This window comes from Medicago sativa, chromosome 5 (genome assembly GCF_051527215.1).
Source record: "Medicago sativa cultivar Bolivia chromosome 5, Bolivia_mono, whole genome shotgun sequence".
Lineage (NCBI taxonomy): Eukaryota > Viridiplantae > Streptophyta > Magnoliopsida > Fabales > Fabaceae > Medicago > Medicago sativa.
Window position 1 is genome coordinate 20,245,235 of NC_140753.1, and position 14,468 is coordinate 20,259,702.

The following is a 14,468-nucleotide window of genomic DNA, read 5'->3' on the forward strand; positions in this document are numbered from 1 at the left end:
CAACATTTGTTGAAGAATTTTTATTTAAAAATATTACCTTAAATAAAATCGGCAAAGACTATAAAAGTTTATTTTAATTTCAAAACCTCATGCATTCTTTTTTATACTAATTATCTATCGATCCCTTTTAAAATAAGTGATGTTGTATGTGACGTTAAATATTTTCCTTCTAATATATTCTTAAATTAATGTTTTTCTACACTACTTTTAAATCATTGAACTATATCACTAACTATTTTTTTTTTAGGGATATATCACTAACTATTTATTACAATTACTAATGACCAACTGTTAACAGATATAACTAAGTTTTACTAAAAAAAATTGACTATGTTTGTCAAAGAGTATAATTATGTTCACGTAAAAAAACAAATATAATTATATAAAATTGCAATATTCTTCAATTTATTTATATTTTGTTAATCAGTGTGAAAAAGGTTTAAGAAGACAATTATTTTAGAACATACTACTACTAATATTAAAATCCAAACAGTATCTTGGCATAGTTTGATTAGTGAAGCCCCTGATCATTATAGGTATGTGATTAAAATTATTGAACGGTGATGATGAGGAAGTATATTCTTAAAAATAAACTAGGGACCAAGGGATCCTAATCATCGTTCTCATCTTCTTTCTGTAAAGCTTAATTAACCCTAGCTTTTGACCGTTGACTGAAAGGCACGTGCCCACATCTTTATTTACTCTTTCAAAAATGCACAACGATGATTTCGGCGACGCACGTGCACTCCCTTGTCCCGACATGTACTAACATAATCATGCCTAAACTGTTCAACTTAATACATTGTTTATTACTCCTTGATTATTTAATCTGCTTTGAATATATCCCCTTACTCCCTTATATTAATCCCCTGTTAATTTTTTAGTGTAAAGTCACGTTAATGATATGATATAGTAGTAAGTTCAGGTGGTCCCCAAAATGCACGTGACATGCCTAAACTATGTTGAAATTAAAGCTTCTTCTTTTAACCTTAATGGAAGTAGCAAGCCATGTATATAGTAGTAATTTATTATGACAAACGATAAGTACTCAATCCGGTCACATTTACAAGTAAAATACAATTTTTTCGGTTCATTGAATAACTAATGTATTTGGTCTACAAATGTGACCAAATACATTAATTATTCTATGAACTTAAAATATTGTTTTTTGCTTATATATGAGATCGGAGGAAATATATCATAGATTCATAGTTGTTGCTTGCTCAACACCTCTATAAACATGACACTCACACCGCACATATAATGTTTAATAATCTTTTTATTTAACTCACGTACATTCATTACATGCATACAAGATCAATGAGTTGTGTTATTTAAACAGTCATTTCAACGACGACTTATGAGATAACAATAATTAAAAAAAAAGAGATATTTATATAAAAACCAAAGCAATAAAGATAGAATGGAAAAACATAATGTGAGTATGAGAGAGAAAGTTGTCATAAAAATTATAAAAAAACGGTTGTACAAATATCATTTCTCAATATCAATTAACACCAAACTTTTCGTTGGTCCAAAAAATCATCTCTAATCCAGCCCATGACCCAATTATTCAAAGAAAATTGCTCTTTAAGCTGCCAAAATTGTTCTCTCGCAACTCAAAATTATCATTCTGCACATGACGACAGTTAACTGTTGTTCACTACTTAGTTGTATAACTGTAGTTTCGCCAGCGAAAGTTAACTGTCGTTCAGCTCTGGCTTATATCAGAACAGCAAATCACATTCTCAGACTTCTTCAAAGCAAACAGAAAATGAGATATGATCAGTAGGATTATAATTTTTAAGATGAAATGAAATGACCTAGATACAAACATTGCATGAAAATCAATATAAAATGATAAATGTCGAATATATAAGATGAGTAGATAAACACAATTAAAGAAGTTTAATATGTTAATGTTGAATATATAACATAAATGATGATGAAAGGAAAGATGTTCAAAGATGTTGTTATGAACTTGATCTAGCTGCCCTGCCAATATAAATTTATATTGGCAGGGCAACTAGAAACAACATCTTTGTGTTCTGATTTGTCATATAAGTGTTATAAGATGAGTGGCGATGAAAGGGAAGATGTTCGAAGATGTTGTTATGAGTTTGATCCAGAAAACTTGTCAACTGACATATTTCTATTGACAGAGAAATGAGATCAAGTTTAAAAGAACCTCTTCATTTTCAGCCCCCGCCGGATAATTTTTCATAGTTCTCTGTTGTGTTTACAACAAATGAAGCAAATAACTATTTATAGAAGTTTCTGTGCATCATAGACCACAAAAATGGTCGATCCAACCTCAATCACACAATTAGCTGCAGTTGGCACCAACGACAATTAACTGTCGTTGCACACTGGTTATAGAGGCATAACAACATTCCTACCTGAACTACTTGTTTTTTATCATCAAAACAACCATTTATTCATACGCTGATTCAATAATTCATAGAGTTATCATACATGCATTCCATCATTCAAATTATTCCATAATAAAACCAAAGTCATTCAATAGTAAAAGAAACAATGAAGTCATTAATTTACATCAAATTAAAACCAATATCATTCAAATTACATGAAGTTGAATAAACTAAAAATTAATGGTGCCATGTCCTGTCTCCTCTCTTGCTTCCTTGTTTTGGTCATCGAATACATAATGGCTGACATGCACGTCATCCTAATCCCCATCAAGACATCATGATACTCCTCGACCGTCAAGTCACGACTCAACCATATCTCTACCAAGTTTATCCAGGTCCTGATGATACTTAGTGAATCAAGCATATATCTGGCATGATCATACTTAATGATATGCTCCTCATTAGCCGACCTAGGAGGATCTCCCTTAATATATGGCAGTACCTTTGGGTCAGATACCCGAAAGTACCATGCCACATACCTTGACAATTAGCCTGAGGTATGACATGCACATAGAAGTCCAAGAAAGCATGAACTATCTGGGATAGAACAATAACATGCACCGATCATGGATGCCTATGGATGTCCTACACATGCCCGTATTGCCTCTTCACCTATTCAGGCAAATGACGGTACACCTTCCCTCATCCGCACATAATCCATCCAAAATACCAACATATCTCCTCTAATGCATAGACCTTCTTATGCATACCAACATATCTCCTCAAATGCCTAGACCTTCTTATGCATATCATAGGGTATGAATATCACGTCCATGTCCACACGATACAAGAGCAATCGGCACGGGCCCAAATTAGTGTGACCCCTCTTAGGAATGAACCAGACAACGCGTGATATGTTTGGGGCACAGTCTAAATTGTCTTAAAATGGATATAAAACTTTAAATGCTTCATAACTCATGCCTGAAAAAACAAACACAATTATATTAACATGTTATAATAAAAAAATAATAAAAATCAGATACACAAGCATAAGAAATATAAATTATTACATGCAAAAGGGTCATGTATCCCCCACCTTCCTTTAGATAATATTGATAATGGTAAGCCAAAGTCATCCCACCCCATGACCACTCATGCATTGTGCCCAAGTCCCGCATCGGCTCAAGATATATCAACTCAATGTGGTTGTTTCTCTAATTAGTGCGTGCTAAAATATATGTTGCTAGTATTCCTCTGATATAATTGAGAAATGCTAGCAACACACATGCGAAAGAACAGTTTTTGAAGCTTAATGTGCAACTTTCTTATTTTAAGGTGTTATCGTGCCATGGCCCAGTTAGAAAATTAGTGAATGGAAGAAAAGAAAAGAAAAACTAATTTTTTATAACTAGATTTTGTGACAATTAGAGAGCTTGTTTTCCCTCGCTGATTTTTTTTCTATAATTTAAGATCTTTTTTAGTAGTGCTAGTCATTCCATGGCAAAATGGCCGGAGACCGCCGATAAACTTTGACAATTGTTTTTTTAACATCAAAATCTTCCTAAAAACATAAGTAAAATACTAAAATACCTCAAGCGGTAGTTAATTACCGCTGGTTTATGACTAGAAAACCGGCAGCAGTTAACTACCGCTGGAGTTTTTTAATCTTTCACATGTGTTTTTAGAAACTATTAGAATGTCAAAAAAGCAACCATCATAAACTCTTGGAAATCTTTGCATGTATCGAGTTTACTAACAACAACTCGACCTACAATGCTATCGAGTTTGTACATTATACTCCGTATAGTTCCCCGTATTTCATTGGACTTGATTTATTTTCCCCCTTAATGGGAAATAAATTAAGAAATTACATTAGCAAGTTCATTTCATACGAGAATATCGAAACTAAAATTATATTCAAGATATAAAGCTTGGCATGATAAATATTGTAGGCTTGTCCACTTTCAAAGGACACTTGGTATGAAAGTTTTATATTTTTTTATGATTAAAAATTTAGATTAAACAAGGCTATAGAGCAGTATCGATCTCAGTTAAAACTTTGAAATCAAGATCAAGTTAGAATTGGTACGAAAGGAAGTTCCAATTAGATGTACTAACTCCCATGCATTTTTTTTCTTTGGTTTCATCCTTTGATGCATGGATAAGAAATTTCGGACCATGTAAAATAAAATATGCAATTAATTATAGATGATTGATGAATAAACCCCTCAATAAATATTGTTCATTTATTGGATAAAAATTATTGAAAGACATTTACTCAATAGAGACCGATGATTGTTTTTGCGAAATTTTGAGCAATTCAAAGGGTCCATAAAGCAATTCCCTTACTTATGATTTTCCTCTGCCACATGTTTTGAAGTTTGGCCCAGTTAAAAGAGACCAGGCAATTAATACAAGTCACTTTCTTTTCCCACCTTATTCATTTCTTAAAAGGCTGGTAGATTTTAGATTTTATAATCTGAACAACGTAAACGGCCTAATAAATCCTTCAAAACACGTTAAAAACATTTTAGATTTTATAATCCAAATAGGATACACAAAAAGATAATATGGTGCAAAAAGAAATTGCCTTTTTTGGGTGATGGACTCAGGCGACTTTTGATGAAAAACGACACAATGCAGTAGGTTTCGTATTTGAAGGATTTTTAACTGTCTTTTGTAACTAAAAATGAAAATGGAGAAGTGGGGGGAAAAAGATAGATTCATACCGCATATAACGTTCGAATTCTAAAATCCAAATAGAAAAAACACTTCGGATTCTAAAATTCAAGCGAGGTTGTATTTTAGGTATTGTTTGGTACCACTGATTGGGGAAGGAAAGATACTCCCTGGGAAAGAAAGTTTTTTGAAAATCGTGCTTCCTCTGTTTGGTTCCAATAAGATGAGGAAGGAAAGATTGCTTTTTTGTGGGCCCCACAACAAAATACCTTCCGCCCAAAATTGAGAAGAAAGTAGAGAGAAGGGTCTTCATTTTAGGAAAAGACCTGGACACCCTTGCACATTGTTATTTATTTATAGCATAATTGTTACTGCATTGCATATATAATTTGCTATATGGCGTGTGCTTTTTATTTTTTAATATTTACCATTCTTTCTTATTTGTTCTTACGTAAAACAGTACGTATTTACGTAAACAGTATGTATTTTTTTTTTTAAGGACGTAAATAGTACGTACTGTTCTTTCTTATTTTTATTTGTTCGTATCCCTATAAAAAATTGTTTCTCAACTAAGTACAATTTATAAAAAATAATTGTTTCTCTTTAAGTACAATTGATAAAGAAATGATTTAATTATATTCTATTTTCACTTTTAAAAATATTATTCATACACATGAATATCTTATTTTTATGCGAGGTTAGTTATGTCATTTACTAATTATATATATCTTTCTTTCCTCTCACTTTCTTTTCACTTTCACTTATATCAAACAACCATACAATCATCTCACTTTCCACTCACTTTCTACTCACTTTCATTCCTTCAACATTCTTTCCTCATACTATCTTTCCTTACCTTTTCTCTTGTGATCCAAACAAAGCCTTAAGGAGGACTCAAAAGAGTATTTATCTCCATAAAAATAATATATTTTAATCCTTACAAAATTATTTTGCAAGTGGGTTTAATCTTTGTTGTGAAGTCAACATACTTTTTTCAAGTATGTTTATAAAATTACAAAAAATTACTCAACAGTCAACATATCAAATTTACCTTCTTCTTTTTTTTTTTTTTTCCTTCTTCTCACTTTGTTAAACAATATAAATCACGTTAATAACAAACGTTTTAGATTATTTATTTTAAAATGTGTGATTTTGGGTTTTATGAAAAGATAAATTATATTATCATTCATTTTATTTAAATTATTTTAATTTTTTGTAAGTTAATGAGGATAATTACAAATTCAAATGTTTATATATAGCTAGCGTAAATGTGAATACATATATGATTTTTAATGGATATCCACATTGACAATTTAAAATAGTTATATACATTCATTGAATATCTTATGGTATATTCAAAAATACTTGACTGAGACGATAATGGACCCCTTTCAGTTTAATCATGTCTTGAGTTCGAATTTAGTTTTGAGAATGAAACAATGATAAATCTTTTGAAGGACAACTTTGCCACCAATGACAGAGCCATAGAAAAAATGTTCGGATGGACCATAAAAATCAGCTATAATTTATAAATACAAATTTTAAGTTGTTATAAGCATATGTTAAAAAAAAAAATTGTAATAAGCGTTAAACACCATCGCTTAATTAAAAGCTTATCAATTCAAAAATACAAGTCGTAGAACCTAATATGACACATATTTTAAGATTCAAGTTAGCTAAACTTATATGTAGCCACAATATACTTCATTTTAAGACAAAATAAACTCATAGCATTTTCTTTCAAAAAAAAAAATCATAGCATTTCATATATAAAATGAAAAATATATAGTACTTGAAACTAAAACAAAACTAAAATGGTTGAGGCAAATCGAACACAAACTTTAAAGAATATGAATCCATAATTGGAATATTTAATTTAATTTACTTAACTGCACAGTAACGGGTTGAGAAAAGAACATCCGTGAGGCGGGGGACGAGAGAAATGTGAGAAGAAAGGTGACAAGAGGGGTAAACAAAGAGTAAGCAGAGTAAGAGTTGGGTGGGCAAGACTGTATTTTTCTTTAAAAGCTATGGGTATTTTTGGAATTTTCATTATAGAAAAATAATTTATTTATAAAGCACAAAATAATATCTAATAGAATAATATTTTTTAGAACCTAAAATCATAAGTTTTTAAATGAAAAGTTAAATATATTTTTACTAATGTGGTTTTATTGTTTTAAAATAACACACATACACTATATATGCTATTCATTGTCTCTGAGGACCTTTGAATCCTATTCAAACCAACTTTATGTTGAATTTGATTGAAGTACACACTTCAATTCATATTCACTCAACAAATTTTAGCACAGATTATGTTTAAATCCCTTGTGAGTGAAAATGAAATCATATTCTGTTCGTGAGTTAATAGTGTTTAAATGACTATTTTGTTTTATTAATCCATATTCATCTATTTTGTACTGATAATAATCTTTGGGGTCAGACATCTTTTTACAAATTTTCGCTCAAGAAGACTATTTATTTTCTAAGTTTAAATTTAAAGACATAAAACACGAATATTGAGATAGGAATTTTAGACAAGTTAAGGTAACATTTTTTTATGCAACAAGTTAAGATAACATATATATGATATATCATGATATTGAAACAAATAAATTAAATTAAATTAAATATTAACAATAAAACATGATAAAATACACACACAATGAAGTACTAAAGGACAAATAGACATGTCAATGATTTTCTTGTTGGCAGTTGTGATGATGATGACAATACCTAATCGCATATATAGTTATCAAGTTCACCCTAAAATTTGTAGACGATATATCAAATTATCAAATGAAGTAGTACCATATACATAAAATAAAAAAATAAAAAAAAAGTCTAGGAATTCTAGATACTAAAAACTAGCGAAAACACTGTATATATGTCTAGGAATTCTAGATACATATCATATCAACTCCAACTTACATGTAGGAGAGATTGTTGGACACGAGGATAAATTATCTAAAAATTGGGTTCTCTCCATTGGTTTTAGGCGAAGAGTATGGAAAATGGTCATAATCCGTAAAAGTCCAGTATTATGCAAAATATATGCTGCAAATCGAAAATCAACTTCTACAACTTCGTAGTTTATAATTTGACAAGTTGTTAAATGATAGGAAACACCTTTAAGAACGTGGTTAGGGTATTCCCCACCCTCTATAGTTGTTGAATTCAGCAGTGTCGATTAGAGACAAAACATAATTTTTTTTTTAAAATACTTGAACAAAAGAGAATAACAAATAAAAAACTAATGATGAATGAATGATTAAAATAAATTATTTACATGAGAGAAAATAGTTGATTAAGAAAGATATGAACAATGTCACCAATATCATCAAAAACTAATGTCACCCAAGTGCAATCCTTTCAATTGTAAGAGTTTGAAGTTTGGAACAACTCTCTCGCATTTTCACTACCTCATACCACACATGAATGCCTTGAAACCAATATAGATGAAAAACATCAATTAATCTAGTCTCTTTTCAAATTTAGCTTTAACCCACATGCTAGTAACATGAGACTATTCAAGGCAACAAATAGGGTATTGTTGCATCATTATCATATATCATATACACTTACAGATTGGACGTTCTGAACTACTCTGAAATGAACATCAAATAAACAGATATCGACCTCCATCAATTTCGATAAAGGTTTAATGCACCCTCCCACCGTAATATCGATTGTTGATTCAACACCAATGGTAGTTAAATACTCCAATATGGGACACCCACAGACAAGGTTCATGAAATCTTTCATATCTTCAAATTGAACTGAAGATACATAAAGGGTTTTGATCAAAGGAAGATCAATCAACAGAACAATGAAACATAGTGGCCATACTAATAAAGGTACACCATAGTAATCATAGGGTGATAACATCTAATAAAGTCTAATCACTAAGCTTGGGATTCTTGCTTGCGCTTCAAGTTATTGTCTTCACTCTTGTTGTGTGATAGCTTGTATGTTAAGGTTTCATCTTCACACTTGTTGTGTAATAGCCATACTAATAATTTGCGTCAATGTCAGAATCACAAGGTTGGTGAAATAGTTTAATTTGAATTCATGATTAAAAGGTTGGTGAGATTTCTCTATACAATTGATTCATAATAGGATCGAACAACTTAATGCTAGTCTTAATTAATAAGACAATAAGGTAATGACACCCGACGTAAAAAGGAAATGAAAGCTTAGCAGCTAATAAAAATTACCCATTTGAGTTGATTTGTGCTTTTATCGTGTTTAAAGGGAACAAGTAAAATTGAAATTATGCGTCAAAACTCCTGGATTGAAGTAGAGAGGCTTTCAAGAAGATGGAATACCTCATAACATTAATTATTTTGGATGATGACTTTACGCTGGCCAGTGAAGACAGACACGTAGTAACCTCAAATCCTAAATTGATATTCCAATCTCATATGTTTCTGGTTTTATAGATAGTGTTCTCCTCTGTTTTTCACAAGTATTCTATGTGGGACTGTTTGTTTGTTTGTTTGTTTGAAGCACTAAAAACACTTATGTTGTTAGGCGCTGTGTGTCAAATGCAGGTCATTTCTAAATTATTTTTAGTGATGGCTTAGTTTCTTAAGTTAATTGTATTCATCTTCACACTAATTTTTCTTTTAATATCTTAAGTTAATTTTTATCGATGATATTTATATTTTTAACATGTAACTTATATTGTTTTTAAGTAGATTAGATATAAAATTATCAATAACATACCGGTTAAAATATAGGATGCATTTCCGATGGTGATGTTGCCTCCTTCGGCACGTATGGCTTCAATGTCATTGACATTTGGTGTGATCCAAGCTTACTATCACTGTGCTAGAAGGTTCTTGGCATGGAGATAGTCAGAGCACTCGTTGGATTTTGGTTCACGAGCTCATAGAATGATGTTGATGCTGACTCTCAATCATTAAAACACAACTGAGTTGTTGTTGGTCACAGGAATTGATTCCAATGTGGAAAAAAGGGAATGAAATGAGCTCTACCAATCATGAGACTTCATCATATATAATTGTAGTAAGTGGCGGAGCTAGAAAATATTTTGGGGGTGGGCCAAATTATTTTTTATCCATTCAAGTGACCAATTATTTCATGTGCAAATTTACCGCATAAAGAAGTTTTAGTGTTGGATCAACCGAAACCTAAAACCGACATAAAATTGTATAAAATCTCGCAAAATAGACCTATAATTGAATTATTTAAATTTTTTGGGTGAGCCACTACACCACTTTACGGAAATTTGGATCAACCGAAACCTAAAACCGACATAAAATTGTATAAAATCTTGCAAAATAGACCTATAATTGAATTATTTAAATTTTTTGGGTGAGCCACTACACCACTTTCCGAGAATTTGGATCAACCGAAACCTAAAACCGACACAAAATTGTATAAAATCTCGCAAAATAGACCTATAATCGTTGATTTTTTAATTTTTGGGGGTCAAAGATAACACATGTACATTGTGTTCATTCACGATGTTGAAGTAAGTATGCCATTCATTTTACCCTAGTTATCATAAACTTTTCTTCTTTTTTTTTGCGGGACATAAACTTTTCTTCTTGTACTGTAGTAGGATGTTGATTTGTTTCACTATATCCCCTAAAGTTTCATTATTTAATAATGATACATTTTCCTAAGTATATCTTTTCAAATCTCTTGTTTATTCACAGTTCACAAGTATATGCTTGTGATGTGTGTTTATATTTGTTCATACTTAGCATATTCTTTTTTTGAAAATTGTTATTGTAAAAGCAATTTTTTCTGTCATGAAAGTAATTGCTTTCTTGTTAATTGGTTTCTCAATGCAGGTAGAAGAGAATCTTAATCAACAAAAATAAAATCAGGTTGGATGCATTAGATAACAATCCTTCATCATTGGTGGAACCTGGTTAATGAGATTGACAATATATTTAGACTTAGTTCTGTCAAAAGAAATCCAACCAAAATAACAAAGTTAAAATTGAGTGAGAGATGATATAAAAAGCTATAAACTATAAGTTTATGGGAGAAACTTGTACCAAACATGTTACATTATGATTAAACAAGCTTATAAGCTATTTCAATAAGTTATAAGCTTTTTCGTCAGAGAAAAAAACTATTAGCTAATTTATCGTCATTAGGTAACATAGCCTTAATATTACTTATGTCCCTAAATATAGCATTCTCTTAAAAATTTAATTGTTCCATTTTATAAAATCCCTTCTTAATTTTCAAATAAATTAACTACCTCAGATGAAGTATTTCTTTACTAATGTACCTTTAATTATTTCATATATTTTTGGCAGTCAACCATAATAAATTCTCCATAAATTGTAAAAGTCTCATCATATATATATATATATATATATATATATATATATATATATATATATATATATATTCTTTTGAAAATTATTTCCATCAATCTTTACTCATATTTTATTCGTAGCATAGAATAATTTTTTTTTTGAACGCTTAAATATGTAAATCGTCCATGTAAGTTCGCATGTTTTTTGTTTTCGTCCTTGTATCATTTTTTGTTTTAAAACTACCCCTGTAAGTTATAAACGTTTTGGTTTTCGTCCCTCCCGTCAACTTCCGTTACAAAAATGCCTACGTGTCTAAGGGTCGCTGACGTGGCGAAGGATGTCGTGGCAAAAAACGCTAATGTGTCGTGACAGATGATCCTTGACAATATTACAGGGACCAAAACCAAAAACGAAAAGGTACAGAGGGATGGAATTAAAAACACCTAAATAACAAAATTTGAAATTTAAAAACCATTATTTCCATCCTCTCTCTCTCTCTCTCTCTCTCTCTCTATATATATATATATATATATATATATGTGTGTGTGTGTGTGTGTGTGTGTGTGTGTGTGTGTGTGTGTGTGTGTGTGTGTCTTCTTCCTCTCTCTGCCATCTTCTTCGTTTCTCTGTATGTCTGCTTCAAAACTGATTTTACCACTTGTAGTTAGTTGAAGAGAGACAAAATGAGACTAAAAGACTAAAATCATGGGAATAATGGTTTTTAAATTTCAAATTTTGTTATTTAGGTGTTTTTAATTTCGTCCCTCTGTAATTTTTCGTTTTTGGTTTTGGTCCCTGTAATATAGTTAGGGATCATCTGTCATGACACATAAGCATTTTTGCCACGTCATCCTTCGCCACGTCAGCAGCCGTTAGACAAGTAGGCGTTTTTGTAACGGAAGTTGACGGGAGGGACGAAAACCAAAACGTTTATGACTTAAGGGGGTTATTTTAGAACAAAAAAAAGATACAGGGACGAAAACCAAAAATACGCGAACTTACATGGACGATTTACATATTTAAGTCTTTAATCTATAAATTTCTCCTATAGATCAAATGTGATATGATGAAAAATAAACTTGTATGATGTAAGAGTAATTTATTATTGTTAGGACTTCCAATAGAGCAAACACCACTTCCAATAGAGCAAACACCGGTGTGGACCCTTATATTGGGTTAAGAGCAACGACACCAGTGAGTTTGAACACAAATCTTCACAAAAAATTGTAAGACATTAGATTTGTGAATCTTATCACTTATATTTTGTTCAACATCAACACAAATTTATGGATCTTATCACTATATGTTGTTACTTTTGTCTAATGTGAGACTTCAAACTAATTTGACACATCAACATTCACACTTTATATATGTGAGACTCTTCAGGTTCTTATACAACACCAAAAACAATGAATTAATAGATAGTAAAAACAAGTGGGGTGTCTTGTTGAACAATTTTCAAATTTACAGGGCAAATAATATGGCTTGGGACTGGTTTCTTGATCTTTTACCGTCTTAAATGATTGATTTTAAATGACCAAAATTGAAAGTTGAAAAAGGGGGAAACTTAGGAGGGCTGGAATGTTTTTTTTTTTTAATAGAGGGCCAAAATTGCAACTAATGCAAAGTTAGGGGGCCAAAAGTGCGTTTAAACCTTTTATTTATTATAAACAAATAATAATAATAATAATTATTATTATAAAATTGGGTCATTTCTAAGGCACAACTAACTCATTTTTCCCCCTAAAAAAACTCAATTGTTTTTGGTGGTTGGGGTTTGAACCCTGAACTTTGCATATATTAAGTTTGTCCCTACCAACTGAGATAACCACACGAGGACACTCAATTTTTATTTTGAACGCTTTTTTTAGAAACTAAACTAACTCACCAAAATTGACATCTCGAAGAATCAAACAAGAGACACAAACCAACAACATCAGACCAGCTCAAGTGGGTTAACACTGAAGGTGAGAAAAACACAAGAAGGGGGGTTGAATTGTGTTTTGAAAAATTCTTCGTTTCTCCTAAACAACTGAATACACTGATCAGAAGCTAAGTGAGACAGCTTCTGAAGTGATGATCAGAATCTAAATGCAGCGGAATAAAACAGAGAGAGAGAAGAAGAACGACACAAAGCAATTATACTGGTTCCTTCCACAATCCGGAAGTAGTCCAGTCCCCCTTGCACTTCCAAGGAGATTTCACTAAGAGTAATATCTGATTACAATTGCTCAAGCACACAAGCAAGAGACTTCCTTTGCTCAAGCACACAAGCAAGAGACTTCCTTTGCTCAAGAACACAATCAAGAGACTTCCTGCTCAAGCACAATTGCAAGAGACTTCCTAACTAAACAAAATTACACAGAAAATTGTTTAAGGTTGAACACTTGATATACAATCAGAGGTGCTCACAATACAAATCAGATACAGACTCAATGGACTTAAGAATTTCTAAGATATGACTATAAGACACAGAAATTCTAAGTGAATGCAGAACAATTTCAGCAGAGGTTTGGCACTTGTAAGAATGTTGTGAGTCTTTCGTTCAGCGTTCTTGCATTACCAAAACTCTAAGTCTTCACTTCTTTATATAGAGGTGTGAAAGAGACGTTGTGAAATTGCCAGCGCCCAAAGAGTCGTTGCTGAAGCTTGATCTTTCACCTTTGATCTTTTGCCTGATTTGGTTGTTGTCCTATGAAGAATTAATTTGAAATCCATTCCTTATCCAAAGGAACATCTATGCAGGCGAAGCCGTATTCTGGAGCTGTTTTCTTGTCTTGTAGCGTGGACACAAAACAGAGTAGTGGAGAACGTGGTTGTACAACTCGTACAAATGTCAACGCTTTCGTCCAAATTGCAAGCACATGCCTTCAAACACCTTTGAAATGACCGTTGCAAAGTTCCACTAATCTTTTGTAGCATTTTCGAATCCAATAGACAGCTTTTGCAGTGATAATTCTTCAATTCTTGAATCTTTTGCAAATCCAGTTGATATTCAGCTTCTGGTGAAATAGCTTCTAATGAGGCAGCTTCTGATGATGCAGCTTCTGATGATATGACTTCTGGACTTCTTGTCTTCAGGAGCACTATTCTTACTTCAGAAGCGACT